At 46.3% G+C, this 22,203-nt stretch overlaps 1 long non-coding RNA gene across 1 annotated transcript in view; it reads left to right on the top strand.

The window, feature by feature from the left end:
- The first annotated feature begins 18,056 nt into the window (after positions 1 to 18,056).
- LOC146008226 (uncharacterized) overlaps positions 18,057 to 22,203 on the top strand; it is a 79,597-nt gene continuing 75,450 nt past the window's right edge. Inside the window, exon 1 of the long non-coding RNA XR_014444482.1 lies at positions 18,057 to 18,245. This is a non-coding gene — a long non-coding RNA (uncharacterized LOC146008226). The remainder of the gene's footprint in view (positions 18,246 to 22,203) is intronic.

Here is a 22,203-nt window from a genome sequence, read left to right as displayed (position 1 = left end):
AAGTCAAATCTGCGCTCTTAGCTGCCTGTATTCCTTTCAAAAAGAAGGAGACCACCTAGTCTCCCTAGAATGTACAAAACGTAGAAAAGGAATTTTGAAATCAGAATATGGGCGCTAAATAGAAGTGAAGGAGAGGAAAAATAATAAAGAGAAGGAGTACTAGCTTCTCTTTATTATTTTTCCTCTCCTTCACTTCTATTTAGCGCCCATATTCTGATTTCAAAATTCCTTTTCTATGTTTTGTATCATTATTTATTTGTTGGCAGTTTTTAATATAGTGCAGTCAATTATGTTGCATTACAATTGGAAACAGTGGTACAACAACCTGGATATTTACTGACAGTTAAAAAGGTAGGAGGGCCCTGCTCACAAGCTTACAATCTATTATATCATTAAAAGGGGCACTACTATTGTGGGCATTATGTATAAGGGACACTTGTGTGGCATAACCGGTATAAAGTCTACTACTGTGTAGCTTTACAAAATGTGAATAAGGGGCACCATTGCGTGTTGTAACGTGAATAAGGGGCACTACAATTTAATGTTATATGAAACAGGGACACTACATGTGGTATAATGTGAATAAGATTGTGCTGTGTGGCATAATTTTAATAGGGATACTATTGTGTGACCACACCCCTTCCTTGTAAGCCCACTATTTCTTTTTATGGTATGGTAGGTAGGACACACATTTATAGTTTGCAGGGGATTCTAAAAACCCTACCACTGGCACTTCCTTCACCTAATGGGATTAAGGGCGTAGATGGCAGGGGAAATGAGTTCCTGGACCACTTTAAGCCCTGTACATGACCATTGCATGTTAAAGTCCCCTTCCACTTGTGCGATTTGGGACCTTTTCATCTGACTCCAAGGCACTGGGCTGAGTAATCAGATGAAAAGGGCCCAAATGTGGCCCCAAATCAGATGATAAGGGCCCACATGTTTGCATGTGTTTAACCTCAGACTCTGATCCGATGCGCAGTTCCATGCACATTGGATTGGAGTCGGAGATTGTCAGTGCTGCACCAAGGATCCATCGGATCCTGCAGCGGATTGCATGCGATATGACTTTTTCCCCTTTTGCAGATAAAAGTCAGTCTACACTTTTATCCTGGCTGGAGATGGCCAAATTCAGGACAGGGGCTGACGTCATGTGATGTCAGCTGCCTGCCCCAAGCAGCATTTCTATAGGCACACCCATAAAATGCAGGCTGTTTCCCTGCTTCCGCCCTCCCATAGTGGAGCGGACACCCAGTGTAGAAACTCATTGAAGGTGTTCGCTCAGGGGGTTTGTACATGCGCAGACCCCCACCATCAGCTAGGGGACCTAATTTGGCCCGTAACAAGCAGGTCTAAATCACCCCATAGTTTAATCCAATTCCTGATATATAATAATTTACCTTTACCACCTGGGCTTAATCTTTATTAGCGGTACTGCGCCCCCGGCTATCACTGCATGTGAAAAGCCTCCTCTTTTCTACCAGAAACTGTGGTCTGACCTGGGTACTTGAATACAGTTTTAAGCTGTGCCACCGTGGCCTGAGACCCTGTTCACACTCAAGTTAGTAGCCGGTCTTCACTCTGCCGGTGCTTGGAGAGGACATCAGGGGAATTATTTTTTAAGAACCCTTTTATGGACGCACCTAAGCTGCAACCTAAGTAGTCCTGGCAATAACCCGGGGTTTATGTGCAGTAAATAAGGGGTATGTTGCTGTTGATGATACACTCAGGATGGTATGTCGGGTGGCCACTGCCTTGGCACATTTTAGGTATTAAAAATTAAATATTTTATCTCTCACCATGAAAACATGTATTAGACAAATAGACCCCTCATTATCTGCCTACCTAGTTTAGATAGTATTGTCCACACTTATGATGTCTATGATTGACAACTCATTTATCTACATAGAGCACACTTGCTAAAATAAAATAAAAGAATAAATAATTCTCAGAGCTAATGCATCTAAGCTCATTTTGTGCATTTGCTGGACCTAAGTGAGTTACCCCCCATAAAGATATGTTAAATATAGGTTGAAAGTACATCCATAGAACAGACATAGTCAACAGATAGCAAAGATAATGGTTCATGTCACTCTTGCTTCTGTAGAAAGGTTGTTTAATGGATAGCTGGAATTACTCTTAAGCTTTATATAAGGCTCCAGATGTCACAGGAAACATACTTAATTAGCTACAGGCAACAGAATATTGTAAAGAATGATATTTTTAGCATCAAATATGACCCAACGTTCCTTAAAGTGAGCTAGATAATGTATGGTTTCCTTGTACTGTACATCACTAATCTATAGCAAATTCTTCCCTGACCAATTTAGTGTTCTTTTAGGCAGGGGCGTAAGGATCAATTTGTGGGTCCCATTGCAAAATCTTAAAAGCAACCCCCCCCCCCCTCCACACACACACACACACACACACACACACACACACACACACACACACACACACACACACACACACACACGTGTTACTACAATGCCCATTTAGGGGGCAGAAGAAAGAGTGAAGGGAGTGATAGACAAAGGGCCTGATTCAGGTTTGATAGGTCTGAATCAGGCCCAAATAGTGTTAAAATTGAAGGGAGAGAAAAAGAGAGGAGAGAGAGGGGTGGTCATGAAAAAAGAGAGAGAGGGGGCTTCATGGAAAAAAGGAATAATATAAAGAGAGGAGCGAGAGTGAGAAAGGGAGGGTGGCGAGGAGTGAGAGTGTCAGGGAGAGAAAGGAGGAGAGAGACAGTGTCATGGAGAGCGAAACAGAACCAGGTAGAGAGAGAGAGAGGAGGGTGGAGAAAGAGGCTGAGACTGTCAGATAGAGGCAGAGGGAGGAATGAAGGAGGGGAAGCATGTGGCAAGAGGTGGGGAGGGGAGAGATTGAGAAGAAAGAGAAACTAGGGACAAAGATAAAAATAGGTGAGATGGAGGGGGAGTGAGAGAATGTTGAGAGGGGGCAGGGGTGAGAGAAAAAGAGGAGAGACAGCAGGGGAGAGAAAAAAAGAACAGGGAGGGGAGAGAGAAAAGGGGATGAGGGCAAGCATTAAACAGCAAAGAAAAAAATGTGGTATAAGGGAGAGGGATATTATAAAGGGGGTGTGTCAGAGGGAGTGAGAGACACCGGGAGGGAGTGGGGAAAGAAGGGATGGAGGAAAGAAGAGAGGAAGTGGCAAGAGGTGAGGATAGGGGAAGGGGGAGGAGCAAGTAAGAAATGATGGAAGAGAGGGGGAAGAGGGGACTGGAGGAAACGGAGAGAGGAGCAGGCAAGAGGTGAGTGGATGGGTGGAGAGGAGAGGGAAAGAGGGATAAAGTAGAGGGGAAGAGAGGTGGAAAAGGAGAGGGGGAGGAGGAAAGGGGGTAAGAGAGGAGGTGGCGGGGAGAGGGGACTGGGGGAAAAGTCGACAGGGTGGGATGGGGGAAGAAATGAGGGTCAGAGAGGGAGGAGGTAGAGGGAGTGAGAAATTAGTGAAGGGGGAAGAGGAGAACGAAGGGGGGTAAGAGGGGATGGGGTAGAGGGGAAGAAAGGAAGGGAGAGGGGAAGAGGAGAGAGGAAGGGAGGTGGGAAGGGGGTTTTGGAATGAGGAATAGATCTCTCACTGTGGGGAAGATTTATTAAGCCTGGTGAAGTGATAAAGTGGCCGGTGATAATGCAGCAGTCATTTAGCTCCTGTCATTTTTCAAACCCAGCTTGCCAATTGACAGTTAGGAGCTGATTGGCTGGTGCGTGATCACCACCCACTTTATCACTTCACCAGGCTTAGTAGTAGTAGTACGTTTATTTATAAGGCGCCGCAAAGTGTCCGCAGCGCCGTACATAGCAAACAAAAAAAAACAAATTACAAGGTAACGTACAGGGTGTGTTGAAAAATACAGTATAAATAGGGGTATAGCTGGTAGAACTAAAATCAGCATCAGTTCAGAAGTAGGTGTGGAAATTGTTGAGGAGACTGAAGATGAAGTAGAGGAAGGGAAGAACAGGACAGGAGCACAGGTGAGGTAATGAGGTAGGGTGAGTATGTGAGGAAGGAGGATCCTACTTATAAGAGTTAACATACTAAAAATAGGTGGGTGGACAAACGAAATACAATAGGATAAGTACACAGGGGCTTAATAAATTTGCCCCTGTGTTTCCAGTCCTAGCTCATAGATGTCAGTGCCAAGCATCCTCTCTTGCCAGACTTCACCTGAACAACAAGTGTGCTATTATAAGCTCTTTCGCAAGAGCCTTCTTTCAACCGTAGCTTAGATGTCTTGAACTGGCATCTTCTTTATACTTAACACTACACTAGGAGGTGCTGTTCTCACCCTTCTTTTCAAATCTATCCATCTCTATGTATTGTGTAGCACATTAATATTTTAATATAACTTTAATTTGTGATTAATGTTTATCCTAAATCAGTGGATATAACTTGTAGTTTATCATTTTAATAATTTTGAAGACGTGCATACAAAAAAATAGCTGGAGTTTGTTTAAGGACTTGTTCATCCCATAACATATGCTGATTTGCTATCTCCCCAAAAGGCTGCCATAGTCTAAGCCAGGGGTGTCCAAACTTTTTGCGACAAGGTCCAGATTTGGTGAAGTGTAAATGTGTGGGGGCCGAACATTCAGCCTGACATTGTTTGAATCATTAATCACATCACAATGGTCCCCCCTCTGCCCCCATTCACTCTATGTCCCCCAGCCTGCCCCCATTCACTCTATGTCCCCCAGCCTGTCTCTCCTTCACTGTATGTCCCCTATTCACTGTATGTTCCCCACTCTGCACCCATTCACTGTGTCTCCAAGCCTGCCCCCCTTCTCTTAATGTCCATCAGTGCCTCCATTCATTATATGTCCCCAAGCCTGACCCTCCTTCACTGTATGACTCCCATTCACTGTATGACCCCCATTCACTATGTATCCCACTCTGCCCCCATTCACTGTATGTTTCACAGCCCCTTGTGTGAGCCAGAGGAAGGAGAGGCAAAGCAGGCACTGCAAGGGCAGTAGATGCTTGGGCTCCCACTGCTGCCCTCCTCTGCTCTGCATGTTATGGGAGCAAGCTTCCCGCTTCCCCCTTGCTGCCCCCCCCCCCCAAAACACTGCTGTCACTGTGATTGTGGAGTAGGGTGATATACGATTGCAGCAGCAGGGGTAGGACGCCAAACACATCTGACTGTGGTGGCCGGCACCTCCTCATTGCAGCAGACAGCAAGGTAAAGATGACAGCCCGGGCCACAATTGGCCCCCGGGCCTGACTTTGGGCATGCCTGGTCTAAGCATTAGATCCTCACCCCTGCTTTAGATGTTGTTCTTCTGTATTATGTTTTTCCCTATTGTGTAAGCTTCTCATTCACATGAATGCGTAATGGATAGTCTATTGGAGTTGTATGGGATACATAATATATCCCAGCAGTCAGGATGCCAGCGGCTAAGTGACCCGATATGGTGAATCTTGACAGGCGTTCCATAAGCAATCAAACTCCCCCCCCCCTCAACCCACCACCCTGCAGCCTGACCTTAACCTTCCCCACTAGTGCCTAAACCAGGGTGCCGGATGGGGTCCCGACAGTCAAAACACTGACAGCCTAGTTCCCGACGGCCACCTGCTATTTTCCCTCATGGGGTCCACAACCCCCATAGAGGGAGAATGGAATCGCCTGCAGCGTGGCGAGCGCAGCGAGCACGCAAGGGGCTTAGTTGAGCTCACCATGCTGTCTGAGTCTGGCCAGTCAGGATCCCGACGTCGGGCTAATGACTGTCGCGATCCCGACTGTCGGACCCCTGTACCACACCCCCTAAACCATAAGCGGTCCTTTTGCATACAATGTATCATACACAATTCCAGTCCTGGCTATGGGATCTGATGGATCTTTATTGCAACAGGCCCGATCTCCAGCTCTGATCCGATGTGCACAGGACCGTACATCGGAATGGAATCGGACACAAAACACATATGATTTGTAACTTTTCATATGATTTCTTGGTCCATTCCGTCGATTGGATGAAAAGTGTCCAAATTGGACTAGTGGATGGGCACCTTAAGTCTGCCCACTAGTACCTATAAACCTAACATCCCATTCCCCGGCTGCATGTCGGCTGTCAGTATTCCTGCGTTGACATCCTGATCCTTTTAGAAGTTTCAGCAGTGGTATTCTGATGGCATGTAGCCATGTTGGTATATTGAATGCCAGCATCCTGACCACCAGGGTTCTGGAGAAATCCCAAGTTTACAATCTTAGACAAGTCTCTTATGAAAAGGCCGCCAAGAGTGTTTATAAATATCTTCCACCCAAAACCACAAAAAACAGGCAATATTTCTATATGCTCTTTTTCCAATTGATAAAATGATGACATACTGTACAAATAATTGTTAAGGTACCCATAGACGGTCCGCTCCTGGACCGTCCGTTTTGTACTATGCGATGCGCGCTCCCGCGCATCACATAGTACGGTACAAAAAGTATGTGCTGCACATACTTTTTGTACTAGCTAAACATCGTATCGGATCGCATTGCATGCACTAGGCATGCACTAGGCATGCAATCCGATACGATGCATGCTAATTAAGACCCAAACGGATTCGTTTAACGGACCGTTTATGGGCCCCTTTAGTTTTGTTTCCACTACTTTCTGGTGCATATAAATCACAACTTTAAGTTGTTTTAAATCTATTTGTGTATTTTTATCTAGGTGTAACTAGGTGGGCTTATTACTCAACCCTCTTCTTGTTGATTTAGATGGTTTTTATCAACTACAGTAGTAGTTACTATTACTAATACTTCTGGCACAGCTTGACCAAGCCAGCCCACTCACCTTCTGTAACAACTGCACACCACTGTGGTGTCCACAGTTGTAGGAGGGTGATGTCAGACTGGGGCATGAAAGGCCCACTTGGGGAATGCAGTGGTAGGGGACATATTTATGGGTGTGGCCTGTTTCCAGAGGGTGTGTGGCCATTGGTAATGTAGAATTCAAGTTTGGAACATGATCTTTAGAAGTGGAGATTGGCCCCACCATAGGTTCCCTTGATCCCCTGTGGGCCACTTCAACCCACCCTGTTGGAGAGTAAACCCTGCCACACCAGAACCGGGAACCTGTCACAATTCTGCTTGACTTACTATGCAGCTGCTGGAGTACCTATTTGCTAATTGCTTTGAGTAAAATTTTTCTTCACCTTGCTAGGTAACTTCAGCAAGTACCTCTCTTTATTAGGCCTAGGGTGTTAAGATTAACCCCCCCCCCCCCCCCCCCCCAACAAAAAAAAAAAATCAGAAATCCACAAATCAAACAGATACAGGATGTTCAATGAAAACAGAAAATACAGAATAAAATTCTGGCAACAAGGAAGATGATAACAGGATCAGAGCTCACCAAGCATCATACTGGGAAGGGTAGTGCAAGGCACAGGCTGTAGTGCAAGGCATTGACAGGAGTACAGGGCATGGTCTGAAATGCAAGACAGAGGCTGGAAACACTTCCTCCAAAACCAGGAAATGATAAACAATGACCATCCCTGAGTGCTGTGCTCAGGCAGCTCAGGGCCGCCAACAGGGGGGTGCTGTGGGTACAGCTGTCCCGGGCTCATTCTGCCCACAGTGGAGGGTTGCTGTGGGCAGAATGACCTGCCCTGGCCCTCTGGAACCCTCCGCTGGATGCTGCCTGAGCTGCTCTCGGTCCTCATTCAGCAGGTCCCGAAGCACATGCTTCTTCAATGTAGGATGCTGGCGGCCAATTAAAATGCTGCACCGGCTTTTGAACCAATCAGAGCTTGTGTACTGTTAGCCAATCAGAGCAGCTGCCGGTACATGAGCTCTGATTGGCTCATAAGCCCGTGCTGCATTTTAATTGGCCGCTGCATTGAAGAAGCATGTGCTTCGGGACCTGCCGAGTCTTGTGGTAAGTTAAGGGAGGGGGGGGGGGGGGGAGATGGGAGCGCACTGACAGCTCGTGGGGGGGGGGGGGGTGGACTGGAAATCAGTCCCGGGCCCCAAAATTCCTAGTGGCAGCCCTGAGGCAGCTCACAGGTGTTCAAAGCTAGCTGATGACCTGAATCACCAGGCACCTGTTTCCCCAGAGTCTAGAGTCAGAACAGCAAGTCCAAAAGGTGCCTGAAGACCCCTAGTGGTGAGACAAGAACATACACAGGCAGGATAGTGTAGTCCAGGTGGGCCGGACGGGAATGATGTGCCAGGAGTCACATCACTGCAGCCCAACCCCTGGTGACATTTTGAAACTATTTGCTGTGCTGAGTTGATGCAATTCATAGCAAACTGCCTCATTATTCCATTTACCCCACCCATTTCACCTAAGAAGTAGTGGAGGCCAGCAGGTTGGTAAAATTTACCCGCATTTTCAGGAACCGAAGACTTACCCCAAATTTGGGAGTTTTGCAGGAGAGTGGGCAGGTACAGATGAAGCGCCTCTCAGCCAGCGCTTGGAATTGCCAGATTCTCTTAGCTGGCGATAGCCGGTGGAGAGGTGCTTCATCTAACGGGGATGGGTGAGCGTCTCACATGCACTCGCGTCTGCGTTAACATGGCGGCGGGGAGCACTTTCCCTGCCTGTCTCTGCTTCAGGGGGCAGGGATCGGGGGGAGCTGGGAGCATCGGGGGAGCTGCAGCGGGCGGAGGGGTCTGTTGGAACAGGGCGTTCCAGCATCTCGTGCGCGCCCCCTTCCGGAGGCGGCGTTTCGATCGTCAGGAGCAGCTCAGACGGGAACTACTCCATCTGTATGTGCTTACAGTACTCTGAAGCAAATCAGCTTAGAACAGTGATGCCTTCAGAAATGCTGGAATCAAAGCAGGACTGTTGGGGTGGATAAAATTGTTAGCTTTAATCTATTCACCGCTATTCATCATCTATCCATCACAGAAACTTAGCAGTGTAAGGAACAGACTTCTTTGCCTGAACACGTTTGATCTAATAGCATTTCATTAACTCAGTTAGCTCTTAGACATTCTGTTTCAAGTATGTAATGACTTTTATACAGTTTTATCTCAAGTCTGGGGGCTAGACCAGCCATGAACTTCCATATCCAAACTAGACTGACCCCCTTATCTAGCCATGGTTATCAATATTTAACATTAATACCATGTTTCCCCGATAATAAGCCCTACCCCGAAAATAAGCCCTACCCTTGCTTTTGGAAACTAGTACAAAATAAGCCCTACCTCGAAAAAAAGCCTTAGTGGAAAGCCTGAAAAACAGGAAAGAGCTGTAGGTGAGGAGCAGGACTGGGGGCGTGGTGTCTGTAAAAGCAGGACTGGGGGCATGGTGTCTGTAAAAGCAGGACTGGGGGCATGGTGTCTGTAAATGCAGGACTGGGGGCATGGTGTCTGTAAAAGCAGGACTGGGGGCATGGTATCTGTAAAAGCAGGATTGGGGGCATGGTATCTGTAAAAGCAGGATTGGGGGCATGGTGTCTGTAAAAGCAGGACTGGGGGCATGGTATCTGTAAAAGCAGGACTGGGGGCATGGTATCTGTAAAAGCAGGATTGGGGGCATGGTGTCTGTAAAAGCAGGACTGGGGGCATGGGATCTGTAAAAGCAGGACTGGTGGCATGGTGTCTGTAAAAGCAGGACTGGGGGCATGGTGTCTGTAAAAGCAGGACTGGGGCGTGGTGTCTGTAAAAGCAGGACTGGGGCGTGGTGTCTGTAAAAGCAGGACTGGGGGCATGGTATCTGTAAAAGCAGGATTTGGGGCATGGTGTCTGTAAAAGCAGGACTGGGGGCATGGGATCTGTAAAAGCAGGACTGGGGGCATGGTGTCTGTAAAAGCAGGACTGGGGGCATGGTGTCTGTAAAAGCAGGACTGGGGCGTGGTGTCTGTAAAAGCAGGACTGGGGCGTGGTGTCTGTAAAAGCAGGACTGGGGGCATGGTATCTGTAAAAGCTGGACTGGGGGCATGGTATCTGTAAAAGCAGGATTGGGGGCATGGTGTCTGTAAAAGCAGGACTTGGGGCATGGTGTCTGTAAAAGCTGGACTGGGGCATGGTGTCTGTAAAAGCTGGATTGGGGGCATGGTGTCTGTAGAAGCTGGACTGGGGCATGGTGTCTGTAAAAGCAGGACTGGGGGCATGGTGTCTGTAAATGCAGGATTGGGGGCATGGTGTCTGTAAAAGCAGGACTTGGGGCATGGTGTCTATGTTAATTAAAATAAGCCCTACCCCGAAAATAAGCCCTATGGTGCTTTTCAAGAAAAAAAAAAAGACAGTGTCTTATTATCGGGGAAACACGGTAGTTACAGCAGGTGTGCTATCTCTCTGTTCATGGGAACCAGAAAAACAGGGGGCTAAAGGCAGTATTACTTTTAATACTATTACTAAGGTTTAGGAACAGCTCCAGGAAACTTGCTAAATCAAATTCTTTGATTCTTAAGGGGTATTCAATTAGCTGCAGGATTCACGCCGCAGCTAATTTCAGCATCTGAGCAATTCTATCAGGGGATTGCTCCGCATGTAAATCCCTGAAATAAGACTGAGCCTTACAGCTAAAGTCATCATAAAAAGGCAAAATTGGATTTGGGCACAAGTAAAAACCCTAATGATTCTGCATTTTCCAAGAGATCGGTGGGTTTCTGTGCTCGAATAACAATTTTTAGGTTATGTGAAATTGCTATTTAATTGAATAGCTTTATTGGCTAGGTATACTTGCGTGTACTAGGAATTTGATTTGGATTGCTGTGCAACAGCCGTTTAGGTAACAGTTAAAGAGTGACAGTACAGATATACATAACACATAAGGTATACGCTAGATGTGCCCTGGGGATTGTAGACACAGGAAACATATATTTGCTGAGCTGCACAGCGCCAAGGCAGCCATCAGAGGTAACTGGTCGTTGCAGCAGCCAGGTAGGTAACAGTTAAGCAGGGACAGTCCAGTTTTAGGTTGCTATGCAGTGTGCGATACAGGGAAGACACAGGGGTACATATGGCTGAGTGGCACACTTCCTAGGCAGCCATTTGTGGCACAGAAGATAGAAAGATATGTCGCTGTGCGGTGCACCAAGGAGAATTGGTATTTAAAATGTAACCTTTATTATGATTGGTTAAAACATAGCGAAATAAAAGACACAAAACATGAAAATACACATGGACATTAGTTTTAAAAAAGGGTATTTGATTACCCTTACGACGTGGGACCCCTAACTCCTGGTATAAATAATACAATATTAGGTTCCTATAATCAGTCTAGTAGTGGATAATTTCCAACAGTAATCTAATATGCGGCGGTATGGTGAGCTCGTGGAGTTATGCACCAGTCACTTAAATCTCTTTCACACGCAGGGTGATTATAGAATGGATAGGTAGAAAAATCAATTACCCCACTGTGGGGGATCAATGCATTCGAGAATACCGCTATTTATTTAACAGTAATTCTCCGTGCAGGACTGTCATGTACTGCCCGGCGTATCACTACTGCCGCTCAATGCCGTATGTCCCGGAGTACGGTGCGCCTGTTAAGACGCGCCGTCTCGTAATACAGGACAAAACTGATGTCCCGTGGTAGCACACCCTCATCTTGATATGTGAATTAAAACACACCACAACATTTGAGGGGTCATTTATTGAAAAAAAACTTGATTTCCTGGGCGATTGCCTTTTCCTTCCCCCTGACCCCCCTCTTTTTGAGCCATTTGTGGCACCATCTTGATCATGCTGCTCACAGGCAGCAGTAATAATAATAATAATTTATATAGCACTTTTCTTCCAAAGCACTCAAAAGTCACTTAAAATACATCAAAAACATGGTACATTGAACAAAGGCATGTGTGTGCATTTATTTATGATATGTTTAACCTTTTCCTGTCCACTTATCTTATTTACATTTTTGAAACAACCTATACCATCTGTACTGTTAAATATTAATACAGTATTCCATACAGTATCCTGTGTATAAAAAGACCACTTTTCAGGGCTGTTACCACTCCCCCAGACTCCCGTAGTTACTCCTTATGAGCTGCAGAGTGGGAGATTTTGGATTACATTTTGAAACCACCTCTAAAAATCTTGCATTTGCCACTGCCAAGTAATGCAAAAAAAGAACTAGCAGGCAGGCTACAGCAAACGTTCATAGCAATGAGTAGTGGCCAGGTAGGTGGGAGCAGCAGGTGATCGCTAAAGATATGCTATCTGCATGTGAACACAATCTATTCAGTGCAGGTAGGGAGCCGGCCTGTTGGTCATGCCCCCGAAAATGCTGAAAATGGGGGTTGCGGTGTTCAGCTTGAGGACTTGCCCATCCTGCATGTAGCTCTGCCCCTTTTCAGCCTGTCCGCGGCTTTGGTGCCCATCATTACAGTACTGTTAACCTATATAAACTTTTTTAACACTTCTCCTAACCTCTATGGGGGGATTCAAGTGTTTTGCGTGCATGTAGTCATTAGATGGCATTCAGTGGAGTAGTTCAAGGATTGTTTTGCTCCATTTGGGCATGCACAGCTGCCAGCGCCGACATTACTGTTATGTTGTGCTAGTTACCCGTAATTACTGGTAACAGGGCCGTCTTTTCGTATGGGCTTAGTGGGCACTTGCCCAGGGGCCCCAGGTGTATAAGGGTCCTATACTGATGCTGAGGATCCCCTTTTTCCAGGAATACCAGAATTTTGAAAATCGGCCCTGGGGAACTGGAGATATCCAACTTCAAACCAGCAGCCCACATCCGACCTGTTAATTGCAATTTCCAGTCATATTTCTCAGGTTCTCTCTGACTTAGTTTTTCTGAAAGTATATTCCAAAAGCTGAGACTCTCCCCTTTTTGCTGACACTAGCGGCTTGTCTCTATCGTGCCCAGAACCAGAGATATCAGCCTTCCAGCAGCCGGTCCCTGCTCCAGCTCCAAACGTCTGGTGTACAGTTTTATATTTTTGTCAATGGATTGCTCTGGCTCCTGATCTCTGATCCCCAAGTTCTCAGCACCTCCTGAAAGTTGGGTCTCTAGGAGTGATATTTAATAGGATGAGAGATTCAAAAAGTGAGAGATTTGGTAAGAAATCTCCAGTTTTTTTTAAAGCTGCAACCATTTGCACTGCAAAACCAGTTTGATTTTGAAGTGTAAATGATTGCCGCTTTAAAAAAATATGGAGATTTCTTCCCAAATCTCTCACTTTCTGAATATCTCACCCTAGGTTTTCATACTATTGAAGGCTATGAAATCTTTTTCCAGATAATGGCGATAAGCTGCTGCCATACCTCCCAACTTTATCAATGTCAGACTAGGGACAGTCGCGGCAAAAGGAGTGTGGCTTATATAAATGAGGGCGTGGCTTATGCTAATTAGGGCACACCCTGTTTTCGGCCGCGAATAGACACTGTGCACAGCGTCTATTCTGTCAGATTGGGGGGGACTCCCAACTGCCCCCCGCAGTGGGACACTGCCGGCCGCAGGAACGTCCCCAAAAACCCGGGACATTCCCGCGTTTAGCGGGAAAGTTGGGAGGTATGTGCTGCTGATAGCACCCCCCACCTCTAGGAGGGGAGAATGGGTAAGGGCCCCATGGCATTGCTTTGCCCAGGGGCCCACACTCCTGTTAAGATGGCCCTGACTAGTGCCAGATTAAGCCTTCGGGGGGCCCGGGGTACTTTAGACAGGGGGGCCCCCTTGCACTTGTCATTACTGGCCGCAAACTGCATGGGAGAGTATTACACAGTCAAAACACAGAGTAAAGGCAGAATAAACTTGGTCAATGGGTAACTGCAGGGGATATATATATATATATATATACACAAGTGGATGGATTCTGAAAATTGTTTGCAGCAGTAGAATTTGTATAAAGTAATAGATTAGAGGTGGAAATTTTTAGAAAAATCCCAAAGTGTGACTTTTGCAGAGTCCAAAGTGTGCCAAATTGTGCCATACATGGCACAATAAAACCAAGATGCATGTGGACACATCTGTGTGTATATATACACAGATGTGTCCATATACATCACACACACACACACACATACAGGGCCGTTTCTAGAGGCGGACAAGCCGTGCAGCTGCCCCGGGCGCCGCACAGCTTGTCCGCCTCTGTTAAATAGCATGGGCGCCTGGCAGCTCCCCCCTTCCTCCTCTTGCCGTGCCCCGCCCCCGCCACAGCAGCTATCGTTCGGAGGGGAGCGCATCACGCGTCTCACTCTCTCCTTCCCCTGACTATTTCACTCACTGACACTCACTGACAGAACTCGCGGGCCGGCAGCCAATCAGGAGCCAGCCCGCGAGATATGATTGTCTGTCGGCACAATCACAGAGTGAAGTGAAGGGGAAGGAGAGACGCGCTGCGTGATGCGCTCCCCTCCCCTTTCCTCCCCTGGAAAGCAGCAGCGGCGATGGAGGCGGCGGGGGACCCGGAGACCTGAACTCTGCTCTCCCCGGCAGCAGCAGCAACAACAACAACGGTGAGTTGTGCTGCTGCTGGGATAATATGTTCTGGCACTGGGGGCGCATATATGTCTGGCACTGTGGGGGCATGTCTGTCACTGGGCATATAAGTGGCACTGTGGGGGCATATATGTGGCACTGTGGGGGCATATATGTGGCACTGTGGGCATATGTGGCACTGTTGGGGTATATATGTGTGGCACTGTGGGGGCATATCTGGCACTGGGGGGCATATATGTCTGACACTGTTGGGGTATATATGTCTGGCACTGTGGGGGCATGTTTGTCACTTGGCATATATGTGGCACTGTGGGGGCATATGTAGCACTGTTGGGGTATATATGTGTGGCACTGGGGGGGCATATATCTCTGGCACTGTTGGGGCATATATATCTGGCACTGTGGCGGCATGATTGTCACTGCACATATATGTGGCACTGTGGGGGCATATGTGTGGCACTGTGGGGGCATATATGTGGCACTGTGGGGGCATATATGTGGCACTGTGGGGGCATATGTGTGGCACTGTGGCGGCATGTTTGTCACTGCGCATATGTGTGGCACTGTGGGGGCATATGTGTGGCACTGTGGGGGCATATATGTGGCACTGTGGGGGCATATATGTGGCACTGTTGGGGCATATATGTCTGGCACTGTGGCGGCATGTTTGTCACTGCACATATCTGTGGCACTGTGGGGGCATATGTGTGGCACTGTGGGGGCATATATGTGGCACTGTGGGGGCATATATGTGGCACTGTGGGGGCATATATGTGTGGCATTGTGGGGGCATATATGTGGCACTGTGGGGGTATATATGTGTGGCACTGTGGGGGCATATATGTGGCACTGTGGGGGTATATATGTGTGGCACTGTGGGAGCATATCTGGCGCTGGGGGGCATACCTCGCACTATGGAGGCATATATGTGTGGCATATCTGACACTGTGGGGGCATATCTGGCACTAGTAATCGGCATCAGTTGTGTGGCAGCGGCGTGTGGGGCATAATGTGTAATGGGCATTACGGTGTGTGGGGAGTATTGTGTAATTGCCATCACGGTGTGGGGTCTAATGGGCATCATGGTGTGTGGTATAATGCGTAATTGTCATCACGGTGTGCAGCGTAATATGTAATTGTCATCACGGTGTGCAGCGTAATATGTAATTGTCATCACGGTGTGCAGCGTAATATGTAATTGTCATCACGGTGTGCGGCCTAATATGTAATTGTCATCACGGTGTGCAGCGTAATATGTCATTGTCATCACGGTGTGCAGCGTAATATGTATTTGTCATCACGCTGTGCGGCGTAATATGTAATTGTCATCATGGTGTGCGGCGTAATATGTATTTGTCATCACGCTGTGCGGCGTAATATGTAATTGTCATCACGGTGTGCAGCGTAATATGTAATTGTCATCACGGTGTGCAGCGTAATATGTATTTGTCATCACGCTGTGCGGCGTAATATGTAATTGTCATCACGCTGTGCGGCGTAATATGTAATTGTCATCATGGTGTGCGGCGTAATATGTAATTGTCATCATGGTGTGTGGCGTAATGTGTAATTGTCATCATGGTGTGCGGCGTAATATGTATTTGTCATCACGCTGTGCGGCGTAATATGTAATTGTCATCACGGTGTGCAGCGTAATATGTAATTGTCATCACGGTGTGCAGCGTAATATGTAATTGTCATCACGGTGTGCAGCGTAATATGTAATTGTCATCACGGTGTGCAGCGTAATATGTAATTGTCATCACGGTGTGCAGCGTAATATGTAATTGTCATCACGGTGTGCGGCCTAATATGTATTTGTCATCACGCTGTGCGGCGTAATATGTAATTGTCATCACGCTGTGCGGCGTAATATGTAATTGTCATCATGGTGTGTGGTGTAATATGTAATTGTCATCACGCTGTGCGGCGTAATATGTAATTGTCATCATGGTGTGCGGCGTAATATGTAATTGTCATCATGGTGTGTGGCGTAATGTGTAATTGGCATCATGGATAAACAGTGTATAATGATTTAAGTAGTCTGTCATTGTTTGGCCTTGATCTGTGAGGTGTACTAGGTCACTGTGTGGGCCTTTATATTTTCAGCCCGCCAACTTAAGTGCGGAAGGACAATGACAATTCCTGCAGTAACCAATGTCTGGTCATGCAGGTTGCAAATGTGTTACAAAGAGTGCCCCACAAAAAGAGTCTTCTTTTCTCTCCTTCCAATTCTGTATATTTTGGACTCAGGGGAGCACCGCCAACATATATACTAATACCCCATACAGGGACTTTACGCTGCATAAAAAGTTGGTATCAGGCAACCCAGGCCAAATCCTACCTTTAGGAGTGAAGGGGGTCTCTCTTGACCCAACTCACACCGGGTGGGCAAACCTTGTGCGACTCCCACAAACCTCTCTCTCCTGCAAATGTGAGATGTAAAGTGATTGTTTTCCTGCTAGACCACACCCCTTTTTAACATTAAGCCACGCCCGTTTTGTTAAGCCCCACCCCTATTTCACCGCGCGCAATTTATTCGCTGCCATTTTCTGGGGAGGGGGGGGGGCGCATTTTTTCTTCTTCGCCCTGGAAGCAAAATTGTCTAGAAACGGCCCTGCACACATACATAATTACCACATGCCCCTCTGCACCTTACTCTGTAGGAGACCTCACAGTCCTAGTGCTGCCTCTGATTAAAAACCCTCCCATGACTAAGCTGCTGCTGTTCTCCATGGGCCTGAGAAGCATGTAATGAGCTTCACCAATCACAGTTCAGCACAAACCTCTCAGCCTCTGCCCTCTGGTGCAAAGTGTCATGGGACTTAGTCAACTCCCAGTAATGCACAGCACACTTGTGCAATCAGTGTGCCTTGGCTCCTGATGCTCAGCACCATTAATCATTGTCACATTGGCAGATAGGTGAAGCTGCAGCACTACCCCACTCCCATGCACAAAACCTTAAGCTAAAAAAAAAAAATACATGCCAACACAGGGGGCCCCTAGCTAGAGGGGGGCCCAGGGGCACTGACCCCTTGTGCCTCCATTATAATCCGGCCCTGGCCCTGACTGGTAACTAGTATTAGCATCGGGCAGCATGGACGGTGTAATGGTAATGCAGCCCACACATGCACCGATTCCAGCGTGTGTTGTGGGCTTAACTAGCACACACAGCATCGCATCGTATGCCTTGTGCATACGATGTGCATGCGATGCGATGCTGTGCTAGAAAAAGCTAGTACAAAAAGTATGTGCAGCACATACTTTTTGTACTGTACGATGAGGTGCCGCGGGAGCGCGCACCCCATCGTACAGCATCGCACCGCCGGCATCGGCGCGTGTGTGAGCTGCATTAGTTGTAAAGCATTGCAGAATATGTGTGAACTATATATAAATAACTGGTAATAATCTTAAAACCACAATCCACTTAATAGAGTTGAGATAGCATCCGTTTTTCCCCTGTTCAAATTTATCCAATTTCAAAGACTTGAGTCAAAACGTCACATTAATTAAAGTCAATTCAATACTAAAGTATATGCAGCACTCCCTGCATCAGCCTTGTAAGGATCAGGAAACGAAGTATTCCTGTCATTATACTGTCGGTCACTCCCTAGGAGTTTTATTTCCATATTAGAACGAATGCAAGGGGCGCGCCTGCCCGCATGAGGAAGGCTGGGAGTTGCAGTCTTTATTGATTAGGTTTGCACTACCTGCAAGAGCCTTGAGGACTGCATCTCCCAACATGCACTTGGAGAGTACCTGCCTGGAAGTTAGTGCAGTAGTTAGCGTGCCCAGGATACTGTTCTATGCAGTGCGTTATAGAACAGAACACTAGTTAAGTAATAGTAGAGGGAGCTGCGATTTCGGGACGTGACACTGACAGCGACTGAGAGGTAACTGCTGCTTCACTTGCCATTATTGGCTGCTACTGAAACTGTATAGATCATTTTCAGATACATTTTGGTATTCTTCCAACTGAAAACAATAGTATGGGCTGGTAGATCCTCTGCTCTTGGCAGTTTGAGCATGTTGATTGGACCTATTTAGCTATTTTATAGTTTATTTGTTACTTCTGTGTCTCTAGGTAAATTATTATTCAACAATATATAATTTCATAACTATATTCTTCTTTATTTTTACTGTTAGCAGTAATTGTATGCATTCCCAACCATCTTGGTCACAGTGACTTGTTTTGCATGCTTATTTTTTTATTTTAAAATATCAGTTTAACTAGTGCATATATTTCTTCCTCACTTGGCAAATAATGGTAACATTGTAAACTCCCAGGAAAAAAAAATAACATTGTAAATAAAAAACAATGGAGTGTACACTGTACTGTGTGGATTGGAATAATTGCACTGATTTTGTATTGGTTTTCACATCATACAATGCATCAAGTGTTAACAAATGAAAAATAACCCATTAACCGTAGTGAAATATTATATTTGAAGGTGAATATAAGTAGCTGGAGAGATCACCTGTTATGTACATATGATAGTCACTGTAAATTATAGCAATTCAGTTTTTCTCTGGCTGATTATAATAGGTGATATCGCATCCGATATATCGGGCGCCGTGAAACTACACAAGTACTGATATTTTAGTTTTGTTTTTAGTTTCTGTGCCTTTGGGAATCCTATTCATTTATTACTAATGAAAGGTTAACATACTGTACTGCTGTTTATTGCATGTTTTCCTTATAAATTGCTGCAATCACAGAGGCAATCTGAAAGATGTTTTACAGTTGTACAGAATCTCTTTTCTAGACCCTGCTTCCTGATTCACATGTGGCAAAAAGCAACGGCACTTACGCTCTTTGCATATATAATGTCTTCTATATATAGACTGCCCATAATGTACCTTTTAATCCTGAGACACCTATGATGTACACAGACTCTGTGGCTGAGTAAAAGCAGGGGAAATTTAGACTTGAGTTTAGGCAGCCCCAGAACCTGTGTAAATAGTTGTCCTGTATTAAAGAGATTTTAATGCAAGCTAAAGACTATATATTTATAGTGTCCTCATATAGCGCAGGAAATTGTTGCACTTTACAATAGGAGACATTGATAAAACAAACTGGACATGAATCTACAAAATATATGAATAAAAATAATTGTGCTTACCCCTGAGTATCTTGCCAATTAGCTATTATCTCCTATATAAGGGATTTCGCAATAAGCTCTTATTTATAATTTGCGAACCTAGGAGAGCTGTACATTGAGGGGATTGTAACACATACACATTGGACCTTATTCTGGTTGATTCGCAAAGCTGCAAATTTCGCAGCTTTGCGAGTCATTGAAACGCCCCTCCCCCTTGCACGCTAAGTTCCCCCGCACGTGTGCGAACGAATGTTTAGCATAAACATCCATTCACAGCTTGCGTGTGGAAGGTAAATCATTTGATGGTCGCCTTACCATTAAATGATTTCTTCAGTGCACACAGACACCTCTGTGGTGCCTTACATCTGCGAGCGCCCTTTGCGGGAAGTGGGCAGGCAGCTGACATCAGCTGCCTGCCCCATCTGCAAGTGACCAAGGAAGGGGCTGCACATGCGCATAAAAGTATATGCCCATGTGCAGTCGCTCACCATTGCTCCCCTGCAGAAGCATGGTGATTAGAATCACCCCCATTATGTATAGGGACTTGATCCTAAACATAAAGAGAGCCCAAGTGTGCTCACACTTGATGGATAAGATTATGTGGCATACACACGGGGCAATTAAAGTCCCATTTCTAAGAAATCTGAATAGATTGCTTAGAAATGAAGCATGGATTACTCAGTGTGTATGGCCCCAGGCGATGTGTGCTCCCATGCATCGCCATCACCTGAGTAGATATACACTGCATGCAGTATATATCTAGTGATCGCTGGTGTTCTCTCTGTGGAGAACACTGGCTGTGACTGATTGTTCAGCAATCATCATTGATGCAGCACTGTGTGCTGAGCCCTCTGTGCTTCACTGCATCGCTAAGCCCAGATGCTCAGATGCCCCGTGTGTACGCGGCATAAGTGTGGAGGTTGCTGGGTTTCATAATACATATTTACTATTGTTGGGCAGCAGCATTGTGATCTTCAGTAACAAATAAGACAAATAGCATTTTTATGCAGTTAATGCTTGTATACTATGTTTTCATAGTATTTTCAAAACAGAAGCGCTTCCCGCGCCGCCGCATAGCACTAGTTATTTCTTATTCACTGCAGGGACCCCCCGCCGCCGCCAGCTTTATACACAGCGCTGCAGGTACCCGCGCGGCAAGGACACCACTGCAGGCTCCTGTCAGACGCCAGCATGGACCCCCCCTGCCCGCTGCCCAGACGGCGCAACAGGTACCCCCCGCCCCCGGCACCGGGGCGCCTCCACCCTGACTCGCCTGGGGCCCTGCACCGGCCCTGGGTAGATCACCCATAGACACGTAACGATGTGTGAAGAAGGCGATCTGTGATAACCAGTGTTCTCTGGTTAGAACACTGATGATTTGACTAGATCTTGACTACAATGTAGTCAAGATCTGAGCCGGCGATGGTGACACACAGACCGCGCATCGCCATCGCTATGGGGCATGCACATGTAGCGATCCGTACTTGACTTTTTAGCGATCTAGAAGGATTACTTAGAAAAAGGGTTATTATCGCCCCCGTGTTTATGCCCCTTGAGATTTGGGTGAGTTATTTTATTTCTGTGCAGGGTAAATAAATTTCAGTTTGAACACAACCCACCCAAATCTCTTTCTGTACATGGTACATTTGCCCCACCTGCAATGCACCTGGTTTTGCCCATTTTGAGAACAAATTTGCCTGAATTAGGCCCTAAGTAACACAACATCAAAAATAGATTCCATAGCATTCAAACTTACAAATATAAGCTGAAATGGAACTGGAAGTTTGTATTGCCTAACTACTGCAGCTCTGTAAAATGGCCTGTTCCACTGTGAGACTGTTTCCTGCTAAATTTAATATATTTCTGTCTCGCATCCAGCACAGGCATGGAGGAAAGCACCTGGCGAGCCATGCAAAGAGATGAGTTACACCAATTGGGGGTCCACATGTTGCCTTTGACACCAAAAAAAGTTGAAAACTTTTTCATGTGTTGACAGTTTCTGTGTCAACCTATTGCTTGTATCGACATTTTGGCAATGTTTACCCAGTGCATGTTGAGCTACACATTGGACCATATTGTGATTGACTTGCAAGGCTGCAAAAATCCGCAGTGCCAGCCGCCCCCCTCGCACGCACGACTCCCCACACGCCTGGGATTGGATGATTTACATAATCATCCATTCTCAGGTGGGGAGAAATCATTCCGACCATCGCACCGTGTGGCCTTAAATGAAGTTTTATGACCAAACATTTAATGCCACTGACTGGAAAGGGTGAAAAAAAACCCTTTGTCATTATTTAGAATAGCTCTTTATGATGCTGTAAATGTTGCTTTTAATTGTGTCTCATGACAACATGGAGGTCACGGGTACAGTGTCACCTTATTTATTTTTTAAACTTGAGTTTTACACTTGAATCCCTGAGTCAGGGTGACTGTCACTGTCACAGACTTTTCTCCATGTACCAGACAGACAGCGGGCACACGTGCACCTTATATTATAAAGGAGAAATGAAGCCTGGCTTGGAGCCATGTGTGTTGGGTGCTGGTTAAGGTTTGAGATGTTCATAAATAAAATGTATATATTTTTTTTTTCTTACCTGCAGGGTGATTGACACCCTGCGGACATTTGGGGGTGGAAATGGAGTGTTTTCTGGGAGTGTCTAGATAAAAACCTGTTCCCCGGGCCGCTGATGACGTCTCCCATGGCCATTGCAGCACTGAATAAGTCTAGAGTTACTTGGTGCTGCGA

The sequence above is a fragment of the Crinia signifera genome, chromosome 6 (genome assembly GCF_055691185.1).
Source record: "Crinia signifera chromosome 6, ASM5569118v1, whole genome shotgun sequence".
Taxonomy (NCBI): domain Eukaryota; kingdom Metazoa; phylum Chordata; class Amphibia; order Anura; family Myobatrachidae; genus Crinia; species Crinia signifera.
This window is presented reverse-complemented; position numbering and strand designations above follow the sequence as displayed.